Source organism: Lutra lutra, chromosome 14 (assembly GCF_902655055.1).
Source record: "Lutra lutra chromosome 14, mLutLut1.2, whole genome shotgun sequence".
Lineage (NCBI taxonomy): Eukaryota > Metazoa > Chordata > Mammalia > Carnivora > Mustelidae > Lutra > Lutra lutra.
The window spans coordinates 87,831,404-87,839,198 of record NC_062291.1 but is presented as its reverse complement, the minus strand read 5'-3'; positions in this window follow the sequence as shown (position 1 = coordinate 87,839,198).

Genomic DNA, 7,795 nt, shown 5'->3' with positions numbered 1-7,795 from the left:
GGCAGAAACTGGCTGCATAGGGACATTACTGAGTTTAAGATTTTATTTTATTTTTAAAGATTTTATGTATTTATTTGACAGAGATCACAAGTAGGCAGAGGCAGGCAGAGAGAGAGGAGGAAGGAGGCTCCCGCAGAGCAGAGAGCCCGATGCGGGGCTCGATCCCAGGACCCTGAGGTCATGACCTGAGCTGAAGGCAGAGGCTCTAACCCACTGAGCCCCCCAGGCGCCCCTCAGATTTTATTTTTAAGTAATCTCTACGCCCAACGTGAGGCTTGAACTCATGACCCTGAGATCAAGAGTAACCAGAGCCACCGACAGAGCCAGCTGGGCGCCCCGTTAATGATGTTTTATATTGACCTGGTGCGGGCGACGTCCAGAAACCTCTTCCTAGTTCTGAGCGTCGGCTTCTGCCATCTCCAGACACGGGAACTTTTTCTTCCCAATCTCTATGCTTTCAAACTCTTTCCCGAGCTCCCCACAGGGCAGGACTCCAGGGCAGGGGAGAAACCATGGTAACCAGCATCTCGCTGTTCGTTCTGTCTTGAAGAGAAAAGCCCCACAGCCTGCCACGAAGCATCCCGCGTGCTACAGGACTCCGACGGCTTTTTTCTCAGATTAAAACCCACCCCAGGGTCGCCTGCCTGGGCCCATCTTACCGTTGCTCCTGGCTGGGGGGTCCGGTCCCATCATTTCAAGGCCCTAAACCCGGGAGAAGCACAGACTTGGCTCTTCAAAGTCTCCCTAAAATATTCCCACTCTGAGTGAGGAGTGACAGACAAGGTCACCTCTCAGTGCGGGTGGGGACTCCCTCTAGTCCCTCCAGGAGGGGCAGCCCTTCACGGTCGAGCGCCACCGACCCCCGGGTCTTAGTCTCAGCTCCCCTCCGTGAAGGTTTGTCTGCTCTTCCCTCCCCCGTGGGCACCACAGTGCGAGCCTCAGGCAGGCACACGCCCCTGCCCACCCAGCCCCTGGCGGCAGACCCGAGGTCACAGCTCCGGGTTTCCACGCAGTCTTCTGACCCCAGCGGGATCCCCCACCCCGCCCCGCCTTGCTCTCTCCCTCGTAGAACGGGCTGGAGACAACTCTGGCCCCTCCTACCCCCACCCACCCTCGCTGCGTCCTGGGGTGGGGCTGTAAGGAAGGTCCCTCGGGCCTTCTTCACGGCCACCTTGCCAGCAATTCCATTTGCTTCGGAAACTGCAACTCCTCTGCTCCGACACAAACAGCTTCGAACAAAATGTCAACGTCTCAGCTCCCCTCTGGTTCTCCTTGGAAAAGTCAGCTTCCGGGGATCTGCAGCCCAGTGGGTGAGCCTGGGGGGAGGACGGGCCCCAGGGATCCCGGCTCCCACTCTCCGTCTGCCCCGTCCTAAGGCTACTCTCCAAGGGGGCAGGCAGCTGTGGGGCACGCTGAGGTCAGACACCGGAGGGACTGTCCTCCGGGCTCCAGGACAGGGCCATGCAGGGCCCCAGGCAGGGACAGACACGGCAGAGCTGTGGCCGCCGCTCCTGACCAAGACAGCCTGGCCTCCGCACGTGGCCACAGGCACCGCCTGAAACACTGTCCGGTCTTTCCTCAAAAACACATAAGCCTTGGAGAGGTAGGGTCCCTCCCGACCCAGACAAGGGAATGAGTCCCACCTTCATCCTCAGTGCGGCGGCCCCGCTCCGGGCAGAGTCTGGCAATCCCTGCTTCCCCTGGAGGCAGATGGACCCTTCACTGCTGGAGACAAATGTCTCCTGGCGGGTGCAGCATGGATGCCATCCAAAGGACCTCGCCGTGTGAGCTTTCCTGGGAATCTGGAGACTGTCCCCGAACCACAGAGCCTTCCAGAGGAAAGCCCCTGCCACCTGCTGCTGAGTCGCAGGGCGGGAAACCGGATCCCTCGGTCGAGGGCACGTACAACTGTCAGAAGCAGGCAGGAGAGGGTTGCCCTCCAGAAGCAAGGAGAGCGGCCCGTTCCCACCCTGCCGCACCCGCCGGGGAACCTCTCCTGCCCACCAGTGCGTGGGGAGCCCGGGGACACACACTGGAGAACGGAACACGAAGGGCCATGCGTGCCCGAGCCCCTGTACCTCTGGGCTGGGAGGATGCGACGAGATCCAAAACCAAACCTTTCCTGAGATCAGCTGCGATGTTCCAGCGACCCCGGGGACCCCACTCACATGTCCGCTTTGGAGCGCATGTGGCAGGAGCACAGGACTGGACTCATGCAGAGTGCATCCTGTCCCCAGGCCCCCAGGAAGGGGTGCTCGCACAGCGCCGGCCGGCCTCCTGCCCCGAGGGGCACCTCCCACCCCCACCCACGCCCACACACCTGTGCACGCTCTGCAGGGACTTGACCCGCCTGCTGCTTACTTCTAGAGCCCGTAAGCCGCAGACGCCGGCTGCTTGCCCCAGCGGTTGTCCCCTCGGGAGCCAGCAGAGCCTTCTCCCCTGGGAGGCAGCCCTGCCCCTGTCCTGACGCCCTGCCCGCAGGGATGGACCGCCCTGAGTCACCTGCGTCCGGCCCTCCATCAGCCGTGGGCCTGTGGGGCGCATGTCCCAGGGGGCAGGTGAGCGGCTCTCCTGCCTCGCAGGGAGCGCCCGCCCCCCACCCCTCGCTCCTCTGGGTGGGTCGTCCCCTGAGCCCTCCTCCCGCTTTCGCCCGGTGTGCAGCGTGAACACGGGCCCATTGTGCTTGGGGCTAATGAGCTTGTTTAATCCGAAGCCCCAGTGAAGAATACCATCATTCATGCCGAGGGATGTCGCGCGCCCTCGTCCCTGGGACTGCGGACAACGCCCCGTTCACGAGGGTCATAAACACAGGACACAGCTACCCTTGTTCAACCCGCTGGGGCCCAGCCCGAGGCCCAGCAGGCCAGCTGAGGAAGAGGAGGAGGTGACCGGCCGTCAGGCAGAGGATCTGAGCAGGACCCCGAGCACGTCTCCGGTTGGGACGGCTGACCGCCAGCTTGCGGAGCCCGTGCTGGGCACCTGTGTCCTTGTCTCATCAGTCCTGACGTGAGCCGGCGAGGCAGTGCCCAGATGCCCGGTGTCCTGCCGCATGTCCCGCTGTCCATTCCTGCTCCTGCATGGCTCTGATGACACTCTGGGCCTGGTGGATCCGTGTCTGCCCCCCGCCTGCAGCGCCGGGGAGACTAAACACCGAGCCGAGCAGCCGAACCCAGAACCAGCTGTCCAGGCGGGGTGTGCGGTGGGACGCGGGCACCGAGGGCCATGTCCATGTCACAGTTCTCAGCTTCAGGCCGTGTGGCACTGGCGAAGCCCCCGGGAACCACACGCCATCCTGGGAGAGGCTTCGTGCACACGCGTAGCCAGGACCCCGCAGCCAGGTTTCGAATTTTGTTTGGGTCTTGATCTGTGGCTTTTAAAAGGGGAGCTCCCGTGACCCCAGCCGCTCCCAGAAACCACGGACTCCGGAGGGGCCTTTCCACGGGTGAGGTCTGGTTCTGGGGGCCCTTCGGGGGGTGGCGAGGGCACCAGGCCTTTGAGTTTCCCATGGTTCCTCTGTAACGAGCGGGGAGGAGGAAGTGTCGCAGTGTGCACGAGGGACTGGACGTGCACGAGGGTGGGCGGGGCATGGATGAGAGCCTCTCGCAGGTGCAGCACCCTGGGCTCCCTCGGCCTCAGGGCCCCACCCTCCTTTTCGGAGAAGCCCAGGCTCAGACGGACGAGGGGAGTCCCGCCGCCCTAGGAGCGAGGAGGCCAGACCGGACCCAGATTTCCGGCTCTCCGACCAGACTTTAGAAGACCGGCCGCGGCGGACCACCAGCAGGTCGGCGGGACCAGGGGGACAAGGCCGGCAGCCGAGAGAACACACGGGCTGCACCGCGCAGGGAGCGGCCCCATAGACCCGCAGAAGACTGTCCCAGCAGGCCTGCAGGCGAGGGGTGAGCGGACTGCGGGCCCCAAGGGGAGAGGCCCAGTTACCGGGTCCCTGCAGCCCCGGGGTTAGTCTGACTGCACGGTGGGCCGCCCACCCTGATGGAGAGAAAGAGGCCACAGCTCGTTAGCCTCCCGCTGACCAGGTTCCATGGTCAGACAGAACTGAAGACAGAAAAATAAGGCAGTGAAGGGAGAGGGAGCGTTAATTAAAACCACAGCGTGCGGCGGCCCGAGTGGCTCTGAGAAGCCTGCGTGGCGACCCCGGCTCAGACCCCACGTGCCCCTTCACGGGCACCAGCGCCTCTGGCTCCCCTCAGTCTTCCCTCCTGCTTCGATGTCATCGTGACCTACAGGTTTTTGGCAAAGCCTGCTTTGCTTTAATTTCCTCCCAAATGTTGGCAAAAGAAAGATGTTGAGTTTTAATTGATTCATGCCATTTCCCAAACCAGTTTCTCTGAGGGAAACACCTGTGTCTGTCGCGCACGACATTCTCGTCGTCAATGAACCATCCCCTGAGGAAGGAGTTTGCTGTCGGCTCCCGGTCGGGAGTCGGCCTCCAGAACAGCAGCTCTGGTTCCTGCAGAAGTAAAACCGGCAACACGGACCCCAGCAGTCCTGGCGGATCCACCCCAAGGAGCGCCCAGAACACCCTCCGTCCACCCCTGGGGGCCAGCCTGCCCTCCTCGTGCGAGCGCAGGGGTGCAGAACCTTCACCGGCCCACGCCCTCCGCAGCAGGAGAAAGGCCTCAGGACCAGGACCTCCGCTTCCAGGGGCAGCTGCCCCGTCCCACGAGAACAGTCTTTTGGGTGCTCTCCGTCAGATCCGCCTGGACAGAAGCCAACAGCTCCAGACCTTCTCCAGTTCTCCATGCGGACAAGGAGGAATTTCAGAACTTTCCCGGACGGTGGTTGGTGAGGTCAGTCAGAACTAACTCACCGTCCACTTGAAACAGCAAAATGGCGAGATGAGGAATCCCGGGGCCTCCCACACTGAGACAGAAGGGGATTACCAAAGAACCGAAGCGGTTTCCTAAGAAGGTGGCCGCTGGCTGCACCTGAACTCTCTCCTTAGCCTCTGGGGTGAGGGAGGCAGGCGAGAAGCCGGTGCTTGCTGCAGTGCGGGGTTTGCGGGTGACCCACCCATGCTTGAGCCCTCAGGGCACCCACCTGCACCCCCACTCCAAGAGGCTGCAGAGGCGGCTGCCTTGATCAGAGCAGGGAGCCCCTGCCCTGGGGAGTGGTGACCACAGACGGGTCCTTGCACAGCAGATGACCCAAGTCTCACCGGGGACTGCAGGCCGAGCTGGTTCTGAGGTGGCTCCCACCAGGTGCCCCCAGCTGCCTGGCAGGTGCAGACAGAACCTTCTCTGCAGAGGCCCCAGAGGATCCCCACAAGCACGTGTTCAAGGGCAGCGATAAACACCCGCTAACGAGCCAGGAAAGCAGGAAGCAAGGCCTGGGAGCGAGAACGGAGTGAGATAAGAGCCCCTCAGCCTGCAGCCCTCAGCATCGACAAACTCGGATTACAGAAGAGCGAGTCTCTCTATTTTTTAAACAGACTGTATTTTTAGAGCAGTTTTAGGTTCACAGCAAAACTGAGCAGGAAGCCGACTCCCGCGCACCCCTGCACGGTCTCCTCCCATTTTATTTAAGGAAATAAGGTACAAGCTTGACAATAACTTCAGGGGGTGGAAAACTGTGAGAGATGATATGCCCAACCCGAGTAAAGACAGAATTTTGTAGAAGCAGATATAGCGGTTGCCGTCAGACAGCCGAGGGGCACGTCTGGAGGCAGATTGGGCGGGACAGAGACGTGGGAGACGGGAAGATAACTTAGAAGAAACCACCTAGAACCGAGCACAAAGAGACAAGAAAGAGAACACAGAGAGGGGTAAGAAAAATGAGAGAGAACGAGACGCTCTCTCAGAAGGAAAAATGAAGGCGAAGCAGAATCTGAAGATGTGACGACCAGGAGTTACCTGCAACCGATGAAAGACAGCCGCGCCAAGACCAAGACAGGCCAAACCCAACGCTCAAACTGTAACAGGAGGAGAAAAGCAGCAAAGTCAGAGAAGGTGGGATCTGCCGCAGGAACAGGCAGGAGAGGCACGTCGACGTCTCCGCGGGGTGCCGGGCCCGAGGACGAGGGAAAACGCACGAAACACACTTTTAAAATACCTGCCAAGGGGGCGCCTGGGGGGCTCAGTGGGTTGAGCCTCTGCCTTCGGCTCAGGTCATGGTCTCAGGGTCCTGGGATCGAGCCCCGCATCGGGCTCTCTGCTCCGAGGGGAGCCTGCTTCCTCCTCTCTCTCTGCCTGCCTCTCTGCCTGCTTGTGGTCTCTCTCTGTCAAATGAAATGAATAAAATCTTAAAAAATAAAATAAAATAAAATAAGATACCTGCCAAGCAAGAATTCCACACTTTCACCCTCATTCCTGAGACACAGAAACGGGGGCGCGGAGAGTAGGAAGCCAGCTCTGGAAAAGCTCTCCAGGGTGTGCTGAGGTGGAGGGTGGCCCCGAAGGCAAGGACAGACGGAGAACGACAGACGTGCTCGGCGTGTGCGGAGCTAAAAGGTACGCGCCGAACGCAGCTTCTAGCGGTTTTATGAAGTAAACGAGGTAGACACAGAAGCCAACAGTCAGACATGAAATTCGGAGCCGGGACAAGCTGTTCCTTTTTCTGAGGTGAGGAGAGGACCTGGATTTGGGTTAGGCTCCAAGGACTTTACTTTTTCCTGCTACTTTTATCATAATCATGAAATGATAGAAAACATAATGCATGACATTTAGATAGAAGAGGGGAAACCCCTTAATCCAGGCAAAAGGATCCAAGAAAGGAGAAAAACGGGTGCAACAAAGAGAATAGACACAAAATAAGAGATTCCAACCCACACAAATACCTCAGTGAAACCCGTGAGTAGAAACGAAGAAATGCATTTCTCAGGTGGAAGCAAAATGGCCTCGATGATGTCATGACCTTTGAGCCTCCCCAGATTCCGTCTCAACGCAAGTGCAGCCGCCAGCACAGCCGCACCGAGAACCAACTAAACGCGCCGACAAAGCACGCGCACTCCTGTCCGGGCACCATCGTGTGAACGAACGGCCCAACACTTAGGGGCTTAGAACAGGGGTTTCATTTTGTTCAAGGCCAGGTGGACCAGGAATTTGGTGCAAACTTAGCTGGGAGGGTCCCCGCTGAACCCCGAGGTGCCGGGCGCTGCTGCGGAGCTGGGGTTCCACCTCAGGACAGCTGACATACCCACATCTACACAGGCGCTCGGGGTCCTTTTGCCACTCGGCCGGTGGTTGTGTCCCCAGAGGGCATCCCCAGCAGCCCTCTCTCTGAGACGCCTCCAGGAGGCCACGAGGCCTCCAAACAGCCAGCCAGGCACCTCCAGCACCACCACTGAGAAGAGGAGGGAGGTGGGCTCTGCCTCGCCGTGGAGGAGAGCAGGGGACTACAGACACCGCCACCTGACACCCTCGTCGTGTGAGAAACCTCGCACAGTCAGCGAGGGGCTTGGATCGGTTCCACCACACCAAGAACCCAGAGATCACCCACCAGCTTCTACCTTGGAAAGAGGGTCCTCACTGAGGGGGGGCTTGGCCAGACAGGTTGATCTTGTCAGAGGATAACCGCTCATGCGATTTTTGTGGAGAACATAGAGAAAACTAAAGGAACTCTACCATACGCCAAGTTAAATGATGAGTAACAAAATGGGGGAAATATACGGAACTTATGCCACAGGTAAAGGACGAATATCCCCAAACTACAGGAAACTTCCAAAACTGGGGCGCCTGGGGGCTCAGTCTGTGAAGCGTTTTCCTTCGGCTCAGGTCATGATCGTAGGGTTCTGGGATCGAGCCCGTGTCAGGCTCCCAGCTTAGTGGATGGAGAGCTT